Consider the following 21899-nt stretch of genomic DNA (forward strand, 5'->3'; position numbering starts at 1 on the left):
GTGGCTTCTTAAGAAGCATTTCAAGGTCCTGGAGTGGCCTAGCCAGTCTCCAGATCTCAACCCCATAGAAAATCTTTGGAGGGAGTTGAAAGTCTGTGTTGCCCAGCAACAGCCCCAAAACATCACTGCTCTAAAGGAGATCTGCATGGAGGAATGGGACAAAATACCAGCAACAGTGTGTGAAAACCTTGTGAAGACTTACAGAAAACTTTTGACCTCTGTCATTGCCAACAAAGGGTATATAACGAAGTATTGAGATAAACTTTTGTTATTGACCAAATACTTATTTTCCACCATAATTTGCAAATAAATTCATTAAAAATCCTACAAAGTGATTTTCTGGATTTTTTTTCTTATTTTGTCTGTCATAGTTGAAGTGTACCTATGATGAAAATTGCAGGCCTCTCTCATCTTTTTAAGTAGGAGAACTTGCACAATTGGTGGCTGACTAAATAATTTTTTGCCCCACTGTATGTATGTATATATATATATATATATATATATATATATATATATATATATAAAATGCTCACACAATACTCTTTCCTCAAGAAATATAACGTTTTATCAGATGCAAATAAAATTCAGTCCTGCACAACTCACTTAATAAATCCAGCAGTCAACAAGCTAGGCGTTAGCGTGAAATCCCTCCCATTAACAAAAGCCTTGGCTCCCGCAAAGTATGCACTTTTCCCTTCCTTCCTTGCTCTCTCAATTGTCGGCCACAGACAATTCCAAGCTTTTTTGTCAAATGCTGTCAGATCCTCCTTGAACCTCAGGTTGTTCTTTTTAAATAGTAATGTTCTTTGTACTTTTCCATGTCATATCCCTCGCTGTCCTGGAGATGAATCTCATGTTCACTGGTCGTGGTGGCTGGTTGTTTTCCCCCATCTCTCAGCCTACCCAGGCGGTGCACTAGATCCAGAGAACCTGCAACAACATTTCCCTTCTCCTCCGGGACTATTGCCCTGCAAATATCCTTCAATCTTGCTTTGATGTTCTCGTCAGATTTTTCTGCTATTCCATAAATTCGAAGATTCCATCTCCGACTATACCGGCTATTCTCGTTTACCTTTGACTCCATTTCAGTGAGTTTCTTCTCCTGCTTTGCAACCTGAATTTTCAATGTCGCGTTCTGCTGCTTCAGAGTTTTTACTTCCTCAGCACTGAAATCAGTCGCTATCTTCAGGTTAACGATGCTGATACTGTTCTTTTACACCAAATTCATGATGTCATCTGCGCTCTCTTTGATTTTAGCCGTGAGGAAGCGGACGATGTTGTCCTGTAGCTGGCTCATTGATGGTTCACTTCTCAGCTTCTTTGGAAGTTGCCACTTGGTTGGTGTATTCGGTATGGATCACATTCGCCCCCCTGCAAGCATATGATTGAGTTTCAACAATGCCTCTTTTCTCCTTGGAAGTTTCAACATCCATTATCTCAGCAACAGTTTGGTCATGTCCTGATTACATGCTACTAGCTATGAAGACGTTAGCAGGCTAACTTAACTACACACGCTGAAACTTTTTGATAGCCAGCTTGTTCGTTGGAAATCGTCAAAAATATATTTCAATGGTTTGATTAATTACAAAATTATTCAAAATAGCTACATTGTATGGTTAGATTTCATTTTTTTGTGAAAAAAACAAAAAAATTGCAGCTGCAATCTAAAACTATAAACTTTGTGAGAAAACCCTAAAATTGTTCCTCACCCACTCATGCCGCCATCTTGAGCCCCCCGCTGAGTTGGGCCTCTCTCACTGCAGTCAAAACATCATGACACTCCAATCACATGATCTAGGACCCATTGCACCTTTAAGTGCTAAAATGTCACATTTTGCAATACAGCTTTTGTGAATTGGAAAATTAGACTATTGAGCATTTGTTTTGAGATGGTTTACATAGCGAAATATTTTGGACAGATATGAAAATATATATTTGTGATAAAATGGGTAAACCTGTAAGCAATACCAAATTTGATGTTCCTTTTTATTTTACATACACACAGTGACTGCCAATAGTGTAAATTTACTAATTTCATTGCGAAGTTCATGGGTAAACAACTATTTTCAATATTTTTTAAAATAGATTTACAACATTATATAACATGCCAAAAATATATAACTACCAAATTATCAAAGAAGTGTCTACAGTGTTTGTAAAAATGTAACTTGTCTAAAGCATAACTTTTTTCGTGTCTCTGGATTTATTTTATGTATTTTTTTGTTATTTGTGATATCTGATATCTATTGTTTTGTACAATGTTCGCGTAATGCAATGAAAAAAATCAACTGATCACATTTTTGTGAAGTTCATGCAATCGACAAATAGGCGCACGTCGGCAATAGTACTGTTTGTCCCTCTTGATGCGCCGTAGCCTGTTTACACTTCCTCAAAATAGTCTGAATTCATTGTTTTTGTCTAGGAGGTTTTAGTCGCGCAATTTTACAACTAACCAAGATGTTTGGTGCAGTATTTCTCAAGTGGAAACATGTTCATGAAAACGAGTCTCTCCTTCAAAGACAACAAACGTTTGGTTGAAGGATCCCTCAAACTTCCGCTTGCTTGGAAAGAAAAATGGTGCGCACAAACCATAGAAATTGAATGAATAGAAAGGACATGTAACACCATGGGTACTATTGCAATGGCTGCCTGGTATTGTGACGCAATAATTTACATGGTACTGGAGAATGTTAATTTAACTTATGCTAACTGATGTGGCTCCAGCAATGGAATGTATTTTATTTAATGTCCGTTGAGCTGTTAAAACAAATCACAGCCCAAATTGATGGGTACACTTCCTGCTTTGCTACTATGGGTACACTTGCAATGGCCGCCAGTCCACCCATTATGCATCATTCAATTGAATGGGGATAACCGTTCTATTCATTCTAGTGCTATGGCAGGAACAGCCGGGAAAAAAACATTGCAGAAGACCAAAACGTCACAAAATGTCGTGATAATATATGCAGGAACTGTTTCGGATGGGAAGCACGACCATGATCATTTAGCGAAACAGATGGAATGTGGAACACGGGCCTTTGAACATTGTCTTCATATGAATTTGCCTATTCTGAATCAGTCGGTCGCATAGAAAAATGATTTTCTAAATGCTCGAACAGCTCTTGAATCGAGTCTAGCAGGTAATCCATATTCATCCGCTTTAGATGCCTCACCAACCTCAGTCAATCAGCAACGGAGTACCCGGATGGAACTGTCATGGCCGCCATCGCTGAACTGCAAGGCTAAAGAGAAAAGGTAAATTAATCAACAGTAAATCCCTTTTAACTGTAATTTTAGCAGTCAATGTCTAATTTCTAGCCATATATTTCCATTATGAGGTGTTATTTCTCGAGTAGGTGTGGGCAAGCTCTTTTGTATTCCAATAACCGTTTACACAAGTCGCAACGTAAAGTAATTATGTCAGTATCAAGGATGAAGTTGATTAGTAAAGTAACGTTAGCTGGAACAGTGGGAATTCGCAAGACAAACATTGCGTAATGCTTCCTTACACTGGTTTTGTATACGTCCACGTTTCTCAAAGTTAGATCATGTAGAGGCTCTATAGATGGGTTGGTTGTTTAGCAACAAAAATTAGATGCGCCCAACCGATGGGGCAAAACGGAGGTTGGCTTAGATTGTTGACAACGTGTAAACTATATTTTGTCTCCACGGTGTATTGAAAACATACATTTGCACAATGACCACTTGTTGTTTCTCAATACATCGTCACAGTTGTTGATTAGCTAGCTATTGAACTAGAAGTTTAGCCTTTATTAGCATTGACATGAAATCAGTCAAAACAAGACATGGTATCAATAGCAATTTGAAACGAGCCACTTACGATATACCACTTGGCAGTTTCTTGACATTTTGCTAGTAATCGAGCCATCCAGAATCACAACATGGAAGCGCGCACATCGTTGTTTGTGACATTGTTAGCCAACCCATCTGTAGGATAGCTTAGCCTCCTCGCGAACCAGGGCTGCGTTCAGTATGTTTTTGTATGTTTTTACCTTCTGGGACTTTCAATTGAATGAAAACGGTGCTATGCTGAATGACCGACCAGTTGAAAATGGGTAGGGGTTGGGGAAGACGTGACCATGCTGATATCTTCCCCATGGTGACTTGTCCAGTTCTAAACAACTGGGAATCTGGAACTCTCCGACATCAGTGGGTTCAGGACAACTGAGGGGGGATCACTCACTTTATGATTAGACCTAGTTTTTTTTCTCTTAAGTTCCCAGTTCTCTTGAAAGCTCCAACTGCCCTATAAAATACCTCACTCATTGCCTCAAGCCACACACACGATGGGAGCAAAACGTTCTTGAACACAGTTTGGAAAAACGTGTCGCTCACAACAAACCGTTCAGCAAGGTAGTGTAAATCAGTGACTCCTCCTAATACGTGAAACCAATCAAATGCCTTGCTTGGCAGAGCTCCGAAGGTGCTCACCAGATTAGTGCCATAGGAGAAACAGTGCTTGAGGACTAAAATGTCTACAAAACACTGGCAACAAAACATTTCAGTTCGTTTGCAGCACGCTGGATTTCACAACCTTTCTCTGTTATTTTGAGATGCGCTAAAGCTGCAGCAAGAGGGGAGAAATGGCAGACCATGCTGGCCATATCAATATTTGTTTTAATTTAGCCGTTTCTGAAGTGCTATTTGGCTCTAAAGGCTAGCATCAGGGACAAGAAGTAGCTAGCCACAATGAGGTTCGTTTTGAGGAAAGTCAGCTAACCTTGTAAGCTACCTATGTATAACTAGCTAAAGTTACATTTCTGTCATGATTATAAAGCCAACAAAATGTTAATAAAAACAGCATATTATTAACCTAAAAGGTTAGCTGTGTTAGCCCAGTCACTATCTTATCCAGGGTCAGTGATATGTAACGCAACCATTTACTGTCTATGGGAACAACTGCAGTAATTTTGCAAGTAACATTGCTGAATGAAATAAAATGAACCTCATAAAATGACACCTGTAATGCTCATCTCCTGTAGCCTAGTTGTCATCTCGTTATTTTCATACTGTAAATTACAAGGGTTGGATATGCACTAAGCTATTTTTTGTCAGCACTAAAAAGGCATGTTTAAAATCTGGTATATTGTGATATGTGATTAATCAACATTAAACTATTATTCCAAATGAACTAGTATCAACTCTTAAAAGGTGCACTATGCAGAAATCGCTCTGCCATTCCCTGGTTGCAAAAGTTAATGGTTTGCCTAATTTCAGTCTATGACAAAACAAGCAACTATAGTGTACATTAGAGAATCATTGTACAGTGCCTTGCGAAAGTATTCGGCCCCCTTGAACTTTGCGACCTTTTGCCACATTTCGGGCTTCAAATATAATGATATTAAACTGTATTTTTTTGTGAAGAATCAACAACAAGTGGGACACAATCATGAAGTGGAACGACATTTATTGGATATTTCAAACTTTTTTAACAAATCAAAAACTGAAAAATTGGGCGTGCAAAATTATTCAGCCCCCTTAAGTTAATACTTTGTAGCGCCACCTTTTGCTGCGATTACAGCTGTAAGTCGCTTGGGGTATGTCTCTATCAGTTTTGCACATCGAGAGACTGAATTTTTTTCCCATTCCTCCTTGCAAAACAGCTCGAGCTCAGTGAGGTTGGATGGAGAGCATTTGTGAACAGCAGTTTTCAGTTCTTTCCACAGATTCTCGATTGGATTCAGGTCTGGACTTTGACTTGGCCATTCTAACACCTGGATATGTTTATTTTTGAACCATTCCATTGTAGATTTTGCTTTATGTTTTGGATCATTGTCTTGTTGGAAGACAAATCTCCGTCCCAGTCTCAGGTCTTTTGCAGACTCCATCAGGTTTTCTTCCAGAATGGTCCTGTATTTGGCTCCATCCATCTTCCCATCAATTTTAACCATCTTCCCTGTCCCTGCTGAAGAAAAGCAGGCCCAAACCATAATGCTGCCACCACCATGTTTGACAGTGGGAATGTTGTGTTCAGGTTGATGAGCTGTGTTGCTTTTACGCCAAACATAACGTTTTGCATTGTTGCCAAAAAGTTCAATTTTGGTTTCATCTGACCAGAGCACCTTCTTCCACATGTTTGGTGTGTCTCCCAGGTGGCTTGTGGCAATCTTTAAATGACACTTTTTATGGATATCTTTAAGAAATGTCTTTCTTCTTGCCACTCTTCCATAAAGGCCAGATTTGTGCAATATATGACTGATTGTTGTCCTATGGAAAGAGTCTCCCACCTCAGCTGTAGATCTCTGCAGTTCATCCAGAGTGATCATGGGCCTCTTGGCTGCATCTCTGATCAGTCTTCTCCTTGTATGAGCTGAAAGTTTAGAGGGACGGCCAGGTCTTGGTAGATTTGCAGTGGTCTGATACTCTTTCCATTTCAATATTATCGCTTGCACAGAGCTCCTTGGGATGTTTAAAGCTTGGGAAATCTTTTTGTATCCAAATCCGGCTTTAAACTTCTTCACAACAGTATCTCGGACCTGCCTGGTGTGTTCCTTGTTCTTCATGATGCTCTCTGCACTTTTGACGGACCTCTGAGACTATCACAGTGCAGGTGCATTTATACGGAGACTTGATTACACACAGGTGGATTGTATTTATCATCATTAGTCATATAGGTCAACATTGGATCATTCAGAGATCCTGAACTTCTGGAGAGAGTTTGCTGCACTGAAAGTAAAGGGGCTGAATAATTTTGCACGCCCAATTTTTCAGTTTTTGATTTGTTAAAAAAGTTGGAAATATCCAATAAATGTCGTTCCACTTCATGATTGTGTCCCACTTGTTGTTGATTCTTCATAAAAAAAAACAGTTTAATATCTTTATGTTTGAAGCCTGAAATGTGGCAAAAGGTCGCATAGTTCAAGGGGGCCGAATACTTTCGCAAGGCACTGTACCATCTAAACTGCTGTGAAATGTATTTTCCATAACCAAAAAGTTGTTTCAGCTATTGTGAACCTGGTGTACCAAACTGAAAGTAAAAGACACTAATCACGGAAGCATAGAAATAATGCAAGTTCCATATTGCAGCTTTAAAATAAGTTTAAACACTTAAAATAATCAACACTTAACTTCAAAATGCACAAATAAGCAAATAACTTGTATGTCAGATTAGACATCTTCGTCTAAACAACAATAGATAATTGCATAGTAACAAGTAGGCTATTATGACTAAAGTGTAATTTTAGGTTAAAAAAAAACTACATACCAGCAGTGACCAACCTTGCTCCACAATCTACTGGGTGAGCAGACTTCTATTCCAGCCAAGCAATAGTAATCTTGATTGTCATCTCATTAGATTTGATAAATTAAATCAGGTGTGTTATTTGCTGGGCTGAAACAGAACCCTGCAAACCTCAAGCAGTGTTGGGCCTCGAATTGTAATGGGTTTATACAGTGTGATGTTTAACTGTATTTTTGTATACTACAATTGCTGACAGATGGGCTTACACGTATAACCCATGGCATATAGCTCCCGAGTGGCGCAGCAGTTTAAGACACTGCCTGTCAGTGCTCGAGGCGTCACTACAGACCCTGGTTCGATCCTGGGAGTCCTATAGGGCGGCGCATAATTGGCCTAGCGTCGTTAGGGTTTGGCTGTGGTAGGCCGTCGTTGTAAATAAGAATTTGTTCTTTACTGACTTGACTAGTAAAATAAATACAAATTATAATAAATATAGGATACACCTGTCTCTTGGGACATCTCTCATCTGAAAACAGGCTTTCACAGCTTTCCATATCTGGGGACAGAAAACATCACAAAGAAACAGGCTTCATTACACTTAAATTAGACTGCACTAAATATTATGTTGCTGTTATCGCTTGGTCCTCAATTTTCCCTTCCAGGGACAGGGACTGGCACTGGAGAATCTTTTCATGATGTCGTCCCAGAAAATGACCTGCCCTATCCAGTACAGTAGCCTACACTCTCCCTTTACTGAAAGCTGGAGCTGCAAATACACCTTCTTCCTTATTTTTATTTGTTTCTTTATTTTTTAAAACCTTTTTTAACTAGGCTGCTTCCATGGCTGTTATCTACAAATGCATTTGGAGACTTTTTAATTTACAATGATAGCTAGCTAATGGGACGTTTGCTACCTGATGACATTTAATTCGCTTAGCTAAACAGTGTACAGTTAGCTTTTTACAAGATAGTGGGCATTCTTCACTGTTTTTGGTGTTAGCAAAGCGCAGCCTTCTGGACGAATGCAGACAATGAAAAAAGTTGGTTTGTCACCAGAGCGGTTTAGAATGTGTTGTGACGTTTGACTTTATCAGCAGGGCCTAAAATTCACTTTTTGTTTCACCAGCCACAGTGGCAGGTAGATGAGAAAAATCTACTAGCCAAAATATTTTTTCACCATAAATGCATAAAAAAACTGACCATGCTTTGTAATGTTTCCTGAACAGTAAATGTATTAGTAAGAAGTAATGTGGTATATTGCTCAATTTCATTTTACCAAAGTATCACATGAGACAAAAAGGTTCAGTGTGAGAGGCCTGGTAGAGATGCCCTGCCCCTCTCCCTCCTACAGTATCAGCTGTCAGGCCCGGTAGAGATGCCCTGCCCCTTTCCCTCCTACAGTATCAGCTGTCAGGCCCGGTAGAGATGCCCTGCCCCTCTCCCTCCTACAGTATCAGCTGTCAGGCCTGGTAGAGATGCCCTGCCCCTCTCCCTCCTACAGTATCAGCTGTCAGGCCCGGTAGAGATGCCCTGCCCCTTTCCCTCCTACAGTATCAGCTGTCAGGCCCGGTAGAGATGCCCCGCCCCTCTCCCTCCTACAGTATCAGCTGTCAGGCCCGGTAGAGATGCCCCGCCCCTCTCCCTCCTACAGTATCAGCTGTCAGGCCCGGTAGAGATGCCCCGCCCCTCTCCCTCCTACAGTATCAGCTGTCAGGCCTGGTAGAGATGCCCCGCCCCTCTCCCTCCTACAGTATCAGCTGTCAGGCCCGGTAGAGATGCCCTGCCCCTCTCCCTCCTACAGTATCAGCTGTCAGGCCCGGTAGAGATGCCCTGCCCCTCTCCCTCCTACAGTATCAGCTGTCAGGCCCGGTAGAGATGCCCTGCCCCTCTCCCTCCTACAGTATCAGCTGTCAGGCCCGGTAGAGATGCCCTGCCCCTCTCCCTCCTACAGTATCAGCTGTCAGGCCCGGTAGAGATGCCCCGCCCCTCTCCCTCCTACAGTATCAGCTGTCAGGCCCGGTAGAGATGCCCCGCCCCTCTCCCTCCTACAGTATCAACTGTCAGGCCCGGTAGAGATGCCCTGCCCCTTTCCCTCCTACAGTACCAGCTGTCAGGCCCGGTAGAGATGCCCTGCCCCTCTCCCTCCTACAGTATCAGCTGTCAGGCCCGGTAGAGATGCCCTGCCCCTCTCCCTCCTACAGTATCAGCTGTCAGGCCCGGTAGAGATGCCCTGCCCCTTTCCCTCCTACAGTATCAGCTGTCAGGCCCGGTAGAGATGCCCCTACTCTAGAGGGGCGGGGCATCTCTACCAGGCCTGACAGCTGATACTGTAGGAGGGAGAGGGGCAGGGCATCTCTACCAGGCCTGACAGCTGATACTGTAGGAGGGAGAGGGGCGGGGCATCTCTACCGGGCCTGACAGCTGATACTGTAGGAGGGAGAGGGGCGGGGCATCTCTACCGGGCCTGACAGCTGATACTGTAGGAGGGAAAGGGGCAGGGCATCTCTACCGGGCCTGACAGCTGATACTGTAGGAGAGAGATGTCACTTTGCTATCAGTTGAAGCAACAGATTCAAAATAACATTGAAAAACAACCTATCTTGTGAACAAAACCTTGTAAATAGCCAAGAAACATTTGACAAAATCTCACTTTGCTGACTTTAGTCAATTAGACCAACTTTTATGCCTGTGCCTCCAAAAATGTATCTATCAGTGCTTCACTCAGTGTGCAAAGCTGTTGATGCGCAAGGTGGTTGTACGATTTGTATTTCTTTGTGCCATGAGCAGCTATGAAACAAAACAGCAGAAATACTTAGAAAACAGCAACTTCAGCATTTTTCTGCTACAAAGTTCTGTTTACCAGCGTAATCAACTTTTTAAGGTTCAATAAATATATATTGTAGACTGTCAGCCACACTTGATATCTTAAACTAACACTTGACACTGGGCAACAACTACCCAGACAGAAAACAGTGAAGTACATAACATACAGCACCCCTTCTACGTGCGTGTGGGGAGAGGATTTTTTACATGTAACATCTAATCAAAATCTTGCTGCTGGGAGCCAGCAGACCATTCAAACCGTTTATGCAATATACAATTCTCCAGACCTCGCACTGTTTGATTAAATAATTAAGACACACACATTACTAGAGGTAGTCCGACTGCAATTGATTTGTTTGTTTTGGTCAGACTTGCTGCACTGTATATAATTGTTTTCTTCTTTGAATAAATCACAGAACATCAAGTGTTTATCACAATCCTTGTTGCTGAAACTGCAACGTAATTACAGCCATTTCTGACTGAAAAGTTCTGATACCGAAATCCCTAATTTGTTTAGGAAAAACATTCTCTATTCCCTTAAGCATTGCTCTCTTTACGTGACACATGTATGCGTTGAGAGCATGTGACCAATAGAGCCTGACCTATAGCATATCATAATCTCATCAAATGGTTAAAACAAACTCAACACCGTAACACATGTGATAGTGAAATGGATGGAGGGAACATGAGAAGCTCGAAACAAGGGAATGTTTATTTATTGGTTGCTCAGGAAGTAAAGGGGAAGTCAGATGTGTGGAATAAATTTGACGACTTGTGTGTGTGCCAAACAGGCGCTGTTAGACTACAGTATTTTTTTCCTGACCGTTTGGAGCAATGGCAACACAAAATAAATTATAAAGGTACCAGAGAGTCTGTTGTAATGTTTTGTTTGTTCTTGTAACGCTTTAAAAACAGTCTTGTGCAATTGCAGAAATGGAACAGTTTAAGAATTATTCAAGGCTCGCTTTATTTTGTACTGAACAAAATATAAACGCAACATATGAAGTGTTGGTCCCATGTTTCATGAGCTGAAATAAAAGATCCCAGAAATGTTCCAAAAGGCACTAAACGCTTATTTCTCAAGTTGTGCACATATTTGTTTGTCTCTGTTTGTAAGCATTTCTCCTTTGCCAAGATAATCCATCCACCTGACAGGTGTAGCATATCAAGAAGTTGAATAAAACAGCATGATCGTTGCACAGGTGTACCTTGTACTAGGGACAATAATCGGTCACTTTAAAATGTGCAGTTTTGTCACCCAAAACAATGCCACAGATGTCTCAAGTTTTGAGGGAGCGTGCAATTGGAGTGCTGACTGTAGGAAAGTCCACGAGAGTTATTGCTAGAGAGTTGGATGTTATCCCTTCTAGCCCAGGCGTTCCGCTGAAAAGGCAGTGCGCGAAATTCAAAAATATTTTTTCAAAATATGTAACTTTCACACATTTAACAAGTCCAATACAGCAAATGAATAAACTTCTTGTTAATCTACCTATCGTGTCCGGTTTCAAAAATGCTTTACAGCGAAAGCACAACATATGATTATGTTAGATCACCGCCAAGTCAAAAAAACACACAGCCATTTTTCCAGCCAAAGACAGGAGTCACAAAAAGCAGCAATAGAAAACAATTAATTACTAACCTTTGATCTTCATCAGATGACACTCATAGGACATCATTTTACACAATACATGTATGTTTTGTTCGATAATATGCATATTTATATCCATAAATCTTAGTTTACATTGGCGCATTACGTGCAGTAATGTTTTAATTCCAAAACATCCAGTAATTTTGCAGAAATACTCATAATAAACATTGATAAAAGATACAAGTGTTATTTACAGATTAAAGAGAGACTTCTCCTTAATGCAACCGCTGTGTCAGATTTCAAAAATACTTTACGGAAAAAGCATAATCTGAGAACGGCGCTCAGAGCCCAATCCAGCCAGAGAAATATCCAACAGAAGTCAACAGAAGTTAGAAATAACACTATAAATATTAACTTACCTTTGATGATCTTCATCAAAAGGCACTCCCAGGAATCCCAGATTGACAATAAATGACTGTTTTGTTCCATAAAGTCCATCATTTATGTCCAAATAGCCACGTGTTGTTGTCGTGTTCAGCCCAGTAATCCATCTTCATGATGCGCGAGCACTTCGTCCAGACAAAAACTCGGAAAGTTCCGTTACACGTCGTAGAAACAAGTCAAACGATGTATGGAATCAATCTTTAGGATGTTTTTAACATAAAACATCAATAATGTTCCAACTGGAGAATTCCTATGTCTGAAGAGAAGCACTGGAACGAGAGCTAACTCTGTCGGGAGCGTGCGTCACGAGCCTGAGCCACTGCCAGACCACTGACTCAAACAGGTCTCATGAGCCCCTCCTTTATAGCAGCGGCCTGAAACAAGTTTCTAAAGACGGTTGACATCTGTAGGAAGTGCAACTTGACTCCATAGACACTGTTTATTCGGTAGGCCAAGCTTTGAAAAACTACAAACCTCAGATTTCCCACTTCCTGGTTGGGTTTTTCTCCGGTTTTCACTTGCCGTATGAGTTCTGTTACACTCAGACATCATTCAAACAGTTTTAGGAACTTCAGAGTGTTTTCTATCCAATAGTAATAATAATATGCATATATTAGCATCTGTGACAGAGTAGGAGGCATTTCACTCTGGGCACGCTATTCATCCAAAAGTGAAAATGCTGCCCCATCCTACAAAGTGACACAAATTGTAAAAATACATATTTGACATCCATTCAGGAAATGCAATAAGTGTTAGATCGAGAAAGATTCAGAGAAATATCTCAATGCTCCCACGCAAAGTAGGCTATTTTGTTGATAATGATTCTTTCTTTTGTAACAATTTCAAAATAAAAAAAACTCGCGATTTTGACGAAATGTAGATAACCTCTCAAGTACAGACTAGGCCTGACACAAAATGTAGAAATAGTAGCCTACTTCGACAACAATTCAGTGAATTGGATGTGGTGGCAGACAGGTTGGTGTTAAACACCAACCTATCTGGAGAAGAAGAAAAAGACTCCTACCACTTTTTTAAAAAATAACTCCAAACCCCCTTGTGGTACAAGGGTGGATGGTGGGACTTGGGGCAGACGCACTCCGTGGAAACGTAGGTTCCCCTCTCAAAAAAGTGGTGTTTGAATGAATGCTTACGAGCCTGCTGCTGCCTACCACCCCTCAGTCAGACTGCTCTATCAAAACAGACTTAATTATAATATAATAACACACAGAAATACGAGCCTTAGGTCATATGGTAAAATCCGGAAAATATAATTTTGAAAACAAAACGTTTATTCTTTCAGTGAAATACCGCACTGTTCTGTATTTTATCTAATGGGTGGCATCCATAAGTCTAAATATTGCTGTTACATTGCACAAAGCGGTCTTCTGGTCAGTCTCCGGAGACGGGCACATCGCACACCGCTCCCTAGCATACTACTCGCCAATGTCCAGTCTCTTGACAACAAGGTTAACGAAATCCGAGCAAGGGTAGCATTCCAAAGAGACATAAGAGACTGTAATGTTCTTTGCTTCACGGAAACATGGCTCACTCGAGAGACGCTATTGGAGTCTGTACAGCCAGCTGGTTTCTTCATGCATTGCGCCAACAGAAACGAGTATCTTTCTGGTAAGAAGAGGGGCGGGGGGGGTATGCCTTATGATTAATGAGATGTGGTGTGATCATAACAACATACAGGAACTCAAGTCCTTCTGTTCACCTGATTTAGAATTCCTCACAATCAAATGTCGACCGCATTATCTACCAAGAGAATTCTCTTCGATTTATAATCACAGCCGCATATATTCCTCCCCCCAAGCAGATACATCGACGGCCCTGAAAGAACTTCATTTGACTCTATGTAAACTGGAAACCACATCCTGAGGCTGCATTCATTGTAGCTGGGGATTTTAACAAGGCTAATCTGAAAACAAGACTCCCTAAATTATATCAGCATATCAATTGTGCTACCAGGGCTGGTAAAATCCTGGATCATTGTTATTCTAACTTCCGCGACGCATAAGGCCCTCCCTCGCCCTCCTTTTGGAAAAGCTGACCACGACTTCATTTTGTTGCTCCCAGCCTATAAACAACAACATTGACTAATATGCTGATTCGGTGAGCGAGTTTATTAGCAAGTGCATCGGCGACGTCGTACCCACAGCAACTATTAAAACATTCCCAAACCAGAAACCGTGGATTGATGGCAGCATTCGCGCAAAACTGAAAGCGCGAACCACTGCTTTTAACCAGGACAAGGTGACCGGAAACTTGACCGAATACAAACAGTGTAGCTATTCTGTAGGCCGTCTCGCCTTCCGAATAGCAGTGTAGCCTCACTGTAGGCCATCTCGCCATTGTTGGTAATCAAGCCTACCACTGTAGTGTTGCCTGCAAATTTGATGATTTAGTTGGAGGCGTGCATGGCCACGGAGTCGTGGGTGAACATCTTTTTTGTTTTGCTGATAGGGCCCACACCTCCTCCCTGTAGTCTGTCTCGTCATTGTTGGTAATCAAGCCAACCACTGTAGTGTTGTCTGCCAATTTGATGATTGCATTGGAAGTGTGCATGGCCACGCAGTCATGGGTGAACAGGGAGTACAGGAGAGGGCTGAGAATGCACCCTTGTGGGGCCCCAGTGTTGAGGATCATTGGGGTGGAGATGTTGTTTTCTACCTTCACCCAGTTGCACAGGGTGGGCTCAACACCCAGGGACTCAAGCTTGATGAGTTTGAAGGGTACTATGGTGTTGAATGCTGAGCTATATTCAATGAACACCATTCTGACTTAGGTATTCCTCTTGTCCAGATGAGATAGGGCAGTGTGATGGCAATTGCATCATCTGTGAACATACTGGGGAGGTAAGCAAATTTGAGTGGCTCTTGGGTGACTGGGTAGGGTGTAGGTGATATGATCCTTGACTAGTCTCTCAAAGCACTTCATGATGACCGAAGCGAGTGCAACGGAGCGATAGTCATTTAGTTCAGTTAGCTTGGCTTTCTTGGGAACAGGAACAATGGGGGCCATCTTGAAACATGTGGGGACAGCAGACTTGGATAAGAATTGATTATGCCAGTAAACACACCAGGCAGCTGGTCTGCACATGTTCTGAGGACGCGGCTAGGGATGACGTCTGGGCCAGCAGCCTTGCGAGTGATAGCACGTTTAAATGTTTTCCTCAGGTTGGCTGCGGTGAAGGAGAGCCCACCGGCTTTGGTAGCTGGCCGTGTCCGTAGCGCTGTATTGTCCTCAAAGCGAGCAAGTTGTTTAATTTGTCTGGGAGTAAGACGTCAATGTCCGCGACGGGACTGGTTTTCTTTTTGTAATCCGGGATTGTCTGTAAACCCTGCCACATACGTCTCGTGTTTGAGCTGTTGAATTGCGACTACTTTCTCTATACTGACACTTTGCTTGTTTGATTGCTTTTTGGAGGGAATAGCTGCACTGTTTGTATTCGGCCATGTATCCAGTCTCCTTGCCCTGATTAAAAGCGGTGGTTCGCGCTTTCAGTTTTGCGCGAATGCTGCCACCAATCCACGGTTTCTGGTTAGGAAGGTCTGAATAGTCACAGTGGGTACGACATCTCCGATGTACTTGCTAATAAACTCGCTCACCAAGTCAGCGTATACATCAATGTTATTGTTTAAGGCTATCCGGAACATATCCCAGTCCACGTGTGATTGAAGCAATCTTGAAGTGTGGAATCCGATTGGTCGGACCAGCATTTTTTGACCTGAGCACGGGCGTTTCCTGTTTTAGTTTGTCTATGGGCTGGGAGCAATAAAATTGAGCTATGGTCAGATTTGCGGAAGGCAGTGCGGGGGAGGGCTTTGCATGCGTCACGGAAGTTAGAGTAGCAATGATCCAGAATGCTACCAGCTCGTGTCGCGCATTTGATATGCTGATAGAATTTAGGAAGTCTTTTCTCAAATGAGCTTTTGTTAAAATCCCCAGCTACAATAAATTTAGCCTCAATGTATGGTTTCCAGTTTATATAGAACCCAGTAAAGTTCTTTCAAGGCCGACGAGGTGTCGGGGTGGGGGGTATACACGGCTGTGTCTAATCGAAGAGAGTTCTCTTGGAAGATAATGCAGTTGGTATTTGATAGTAAGGAATTCTAGGTCAGGTGAACAAAAGGACGTGAGTTCCTTTATGATGTTGTGAAAAATTTGAAGTGAATTAATATTCACTTTGTAGACTCTACATTTCTTATGGGCCCACCTGGCCAACACCCTGTGAAATTGCAGAGCGCGGAATTCAAACTACAGTATTATAAATATTTAACTTTCATAAAATCACAAGTGTAATACAACAAAATAAAGCTAACTTCTTGTAATCCAGCCGCTGTGTCAGATTTCAAAAATACTTCACGGCAAAACCACGCCATGCAATTATCTGAGGCAGCGCCTCGCATACAAACACATGAAAAACATATTTCAACCAGGGAGGTGCAACAAGAAAGTCAGAAATAGCGATATAAAAAATTCCTTACCTTTGTTGATCGTCTTCTGTTGGCACTCCAAAAGGTCCCAGTTACATCACAAATGGTCCTTTTGTTTGATAATGTCCTTCTTTATATCCATAGAAACTCAGTTTAGCTGGTGTGCTTCAGTCAATAATCCACCCAGTTTCCCTCCATCAAAATGCATACAAAATGAAAGCCACTTTGAAAAACTACAATTTTTGGCCCATTTTTCCAAAAACCAGCCTGAAACTCTTTCTAAAGATTTGACATCTAGTGGAAGCCCTAGGAACTGCAATCTGGGAGGACTTGGCCTAATAATAAAAGTGAACCATTGAAAATTAGCGGTAGGCCCAAATAAATTGGGGGGGGGGGGGGTGGTTTGTCCTCAGGGTTTTGCCTGCCATATCAGTTCTGTTATACTCAGACAATTTTAACAGTTTTAGAAACTTTAGTGTTTAAATGCATATCCTAGCTTCTGGGCCTGAGTAGCAGGCAGTTTACTTTGGGCATACTTTTCATCCAGACGTCAAAATACTGCCCCCTACTCAGGAGAGGTTAAGAACATGACAATATTCGAGTAAGTGAGCACAACAGTCAGTAAAATGCATTCCATCACAGCGTTGCCCCTGTCTATAGTTTACTTACTTTAAAAGAGGTACAGTTAAAGACACATTTCCACCCCAAAAATATATATTTTATTCATTAATTTCATTAGTCCATGGTTGAAAGAGCCCCAAAATGTTTTACATGTCAGTTTTCAAGATGTGTTACTCTCAAAATACAGAAATGGAGCCAGGTATGATGAATAATGAATCATATGATGCAAAAATGTATCATACTGGCTGTATTTCTGGGCATGATTTGAAAGCTTGCTTTATTGCCAACATGAGCTAAGCCATACAATATGATCTTAGTGTTAGACATTCACAAAAACGGATCATATTTTGTTGCATATTTTGTGTGTGTCTCGGTGAATTTTCTTCACAATCAACAAACCAGGCTCATTCTGTTAAGAACAACCCAAGGTATGTCGCCATGTCATCTTGTAACTGTACATCAACATAGTGATCATAAACGTAGACACTGTATATTACATGAGTTTGATTTGGAAATGTGCAGTGCAATATCTCATCTTTCAAAATACATAGTAATTTTAAATTATGTTGTTTCCCTCACTCGAACAGCAAAACATTTGCTAAAGTTCCCCAATTACCGGGGAGGATGGGGGCAACTTCTTAAGTTCAGAAAGGCCATCAGTCAAAACCCATACAGCGCTGTAAAGTGCAGAGCCAGAGTTCTGACGTCATGCATAGCATATTACTGTACAGCCACTACGTTCAAATATAGGCACTTATTATTGCCCAAATCCGCCATTTTCAATCCTTACAGAGTATTCAGAACCCTTGACTTTTTCCAAATTTTGTTACATTAAAGCCTTATTCTAACACCCCATAAACAGTTTCTTAGAAATGTTTGCAAATGTATAAATAATAAACTTGAATACCTTATTTTCATAAGTATTCAGACCCTTTGCTATGAGACTCGAAATTGAGCTCAGGTGGATTATTTTTTCCATTGCTCATCCTTGATGTTTCTGCAACTTGATTGGAGTCCACCTGTGGTAAATTCAATTGATTTGACATGATTTGGAAAGGCACACACCTGTCTATATAAGCTCCCACAGTTGACACTGCATGTCTTAGCAAAAGCCAAGCCATGAGGTCGAAGGAATAGATCTGGGGAAGGGTACCAAAACATTTCTGCAGTATTGAAGGTCCCCAATAACGCAGTGGCCTCCATAATTCTTTAATGGAAGAAGTTTGGAATTACCAAGACTCTTCTTAGAGCTCGTTGCCTGGCCAAACTGAGCAATCGGGGGAGAAGGGCCTTTGTCAAGGAGGTGATCAAGAACCTGATGGTCACTCTGACAGAGATCCAGAATTCCTCTTTGGAGATGGGAGAACCTTCCAGAAGGACAACCATCTCACTCCATCAATCAGGCATTTATGGTAGAGTGGCCAGACAGAAGCCACTCCTCAGTAAAAGGCACGTCAGCCTGATTGGAGTTTGCCAAAAGGCACCTAAAGGACTCTGACCATGAGAAACAATCTTCTCTGGTCTGATGAATCCAAGATTGAAGTCTTTGGCCTGAATGCCAAGCGTCACGTCTGGAGGAAACCTGGCAACACCCCCATGGTTGAAGCATGCTGCCCTTAGCATTATGTTGTGGGGATGTTTTTCAGCATCAGGGACTGGGAGACTAGTCAGGATTGAGGGAAAGAATAACGGAGCAAAGTACAGAGATCCTTTTTAAAATGAATTTGTTTAACCATCTTTGAAATGCAAGAGAAAGGCCCAGGCGCAATTTAAATGTTGGACACTAGATGGCAGCAGTGTATGTGCAAAGTTTTAGACTGATCCAATGAACCATTGCATATCTGTTCAAAATGTTGTATCAAGACTGCCCGAATGTGCCTAATTGGTTTATTAATACAATTTCAAATTTGTAATTGTGCATTCTCCTCAAACAATAGCATGGTATTATTTCAGTGTAATAGCTACTGTAAATTGGACAGTGCTGTTGGATTAACAAGAATTTAAGCTTTCTACCCATATCAGATATGTCTATGTCCTGGGATTTTTTTTGTTACTTACAAACTCATGCTAAGTACTGTCTTAGCGTGACAATCATTAAATGTGAAGGATGTTATATTATCAAATCAATTCTCTGTGTAAATATTCCTTACGTGATTAAACTATTTATGTAAATTATAATTAACTGGGAAGTCAAGGCACCACGGGAAAATGTTTTTAAAGAGTCTATTTCCCAAATTAACTCTTCAGATATTTTCATACCTTATCGATTACAGATTTATATTAATGTATTATTACCGCATCAGTCTCATTCCTGATCTTCGCAAACCCTTGGATATCTGCACGAACCCTAGCATAAATTATGAATCAGAGATATACAAATTGGCTTAATTATTTATTTACTAACTAACTAATCAATTACAGAATTACATAAACACACAGTAGATCATACATTGGCTACGAACATGACACAAGAAAATATCCCTAGTGGACAAAACCGATATGACTGCTTGGTAGACAAAGGAAATGGGTGGGGACAGCTCAAGAGCAGCAAACTGAGTGGACACACTTAATACAGCTGATACCTACAGTCATGGAAATGCTAATACTTTGAACATGAACAACTGCTCATTCTAAAATAAATTCCAATTTACATGTTTACGAGTGTATGCCATTGTTTTCCCTCTCGGCTATCGCCGGTCCTTCTGCTGGATAGTCAGTCAACAGAAAGTCTATGGTTTGTCCACCAGAGATCAGTCTTCCATAGTAGCTTGTTATAATGGATACGTCAGGGTACCATTCGGAAATGTTCTTGAGAATGGATCTTTCAGAGTACCATTGTTCTTAGATCGGCTGCGTTTACCAGACTAAAGCATTTAAATGGCTGCAGGCTGAATAATTGGTCTTTAGTTTGTAGATTTCTTATCCATTTCAACAGTGGGATCCTCTCCCTGCGTTATCTTAACTAATTAAAATTGTCACGAGTCCTTTTTATTAACTCTGTGGAAAGGGGTGTTCCATGATGTTTGGGTATAATGTATGTGCTCACAAAGTTTACTGGATAAACTTTACGTAAAAAAATAACATTTTGTCATTTAGAAAACTAAAGTCACATTTTAAGAACAAATTAATTTACAATGGCGTCCTACCCCGGCCAAACCCTAGCCCAGACAAATCTGGCTAATTGTGCCCTATTGGACTCCCAATCACAGCCAATTTTGATACAGCCTGGAATTGAACCAGGGTCTGTAGTGACGCCTCTAGCACTGAGATGCAGTGCCTTAGACCGCTGCGCCACTCGGGAGCCCTCAGAGGTTGGTACCCCTGTAAGCCTCCCGTACTAAGCAACACTAACTGTTGAACGGGGAAGAGCTCAATTTTGAGTTTGTTTGAAAGTGATTTGTAAAGTTCTTGCTAGCTACCTAGCTTCTTAGTTTGGATCCCGCGACGCAGTTGGCATCAGTTGCCGGGACTGCTTTTTAGGGCTGGGCGATATGACAATGTATATCGTGTGATGATGGAGCATAATATATCTATAATTTATTTTGTTGTTGCATATCACACTCTTTACGGCAATATTTTTAGTCAATTGGACGACGCTTTGCGTTCGTGTGGAAGGAAATTTGCAGCACAAACAAACATGGAGGAGAGTGAATGTGACAGAGCACAGAGACACGGAGCTTGTACCTAAAAGAGGGGCTACTTCGGTCGCATGGAAGTGGTTCTGGTATGGAAGTCTGACACAAACCAGAAAACCGTACTCTGCAAAATATGCCACAGGCCGGTCCACACAAGACTCAAACACCACTAACCTCTTTTACCACCTACGCAAGAATCATGTGGAACAGTACGAAGAGAGTCTACAGATGAGACCCAAAAAAGTACAGTCGAGGGCTCAAAACATACCCCCGACTCAGAACGTTGCAAGAGGCTTTTGCCCGCGGCAAACCATATGGCAAAGAATCACGAAGAGGGAAGGAGATAACAGCTGCCGTTACAACGTACATCTGCAAAGACATGGCCCCAATTCACACTGTCGAGAAACAGGGGTTTTGTGAGTTGGTGCTAACACTCAACCCAAGGTACCAAACGCAAATTGTATAGTTATCGGGATATGAAATGACCTATATCGGGATATGAGATTTTGGCCATATCGCACAGCCCAACTGCTTGTCTCTCCAGTCATCCTGCCGACCGATCAATCAATGAAATGTATTTCTAAAGCCCTTCTGACATCAGCTGATGTCACAAAGTGCTGTACAGAAACCCAGTTTAAACCCCTAAACAGCAAGTAATGCAGGTGTAGAAACACAGTGACTAGGACAAACTCCCTAGGCTGAAACCTAGGAAGAAACGTAGAGATGAACCAGGCTATGAGGCGTGAACAGGTCAGGGTTACATAGCTGCAGGCAGAACAGTTGAAACTGGAGCAGCAGCACGACCAGGTGGACTGGGGACAGCAAGGAGTCATCAGGCCAGGTAGTCCTGAGGCATGGTCCTAGGGCTTAGGTCCTCAGAAAGAAAGAGAGAGAGCGAATTAGAGAGCATACTTAAATTCACACAGGACACCGTATAAGACAGGATAAATACTCCAGATATAACAAACTGACCCTAGCCCCCCATCATAGCCTCCAGTATTTATGCTGCAATAGTTTGAGACGAGGGGTCGGAGACACTGTGGCCCAGTCTGAGGATGCCCCCAGACAGGATATACCCCCACACACTTTGCCAAAGCACAGCCCCCACACCACTAGAAGGATATCTTCAACCACCAACTTACCTGAGA

At 41.7% G+C, this 21899-nt stretch overlaps 1 protein-coding gene and 1 long non-coding RNA gene across 2 annotated transcripts in view; one reads left to right on the forward strand and one right to left on the reverse strand.

Annotated features, from left to right (window-relative positions):
- Positions 1 to 542: 542 nt before the first annotated feature.
- LOC149973633 (uncharacterized) lies at positions 543 to 1821 on the reverse strand. Its single transcript, XR_016489287.1, has 2 exons — positions 1710 to 1821; positions 543 to 1371 (listed from the first exon to the last, which is right to left on the reverse strand). It is a non-coding gene; the product is annotated as an uncharacterized LOC149973633 (long non-coding RNA).
- Positions 1822 to 2343: 522 nt separating this feature from the next.
- LOC110498828 (zinc finger protein 518A) overlaps positions 2344 to 21899 on the forward strand; it is a 29081-nt gene continuing 9525 nt past the window's right edge. Inside the window, exons 1-2 of the mRNA XM_021575472.3 lie at positions 2344 to 2577; positions 3165 to 3255. The gene's annotated coding sequence lies outside the window, so the exon portion shown is untranslated. The remainder of the gene's footprint in view (positions 2578 to 3164; positions 3256 to 21899) is intronic.

The sequence above is a fragment of the Oncorhynchus mykiss genome, chromosome 20, assembly GCF_057628025.1.
Source record: "Oncorhynchus mykiss isolate SJ-2025 chromosome 20, ASM5762802v1, whole genome shotgun sequence".
Taxonomy (NCBI): Eukaryota; Metazoa; Chordata; class Actinopteri; order Salmoniformes; family Salmonidae; genus Oncorhynchus; species Oncorhynchus mykiss.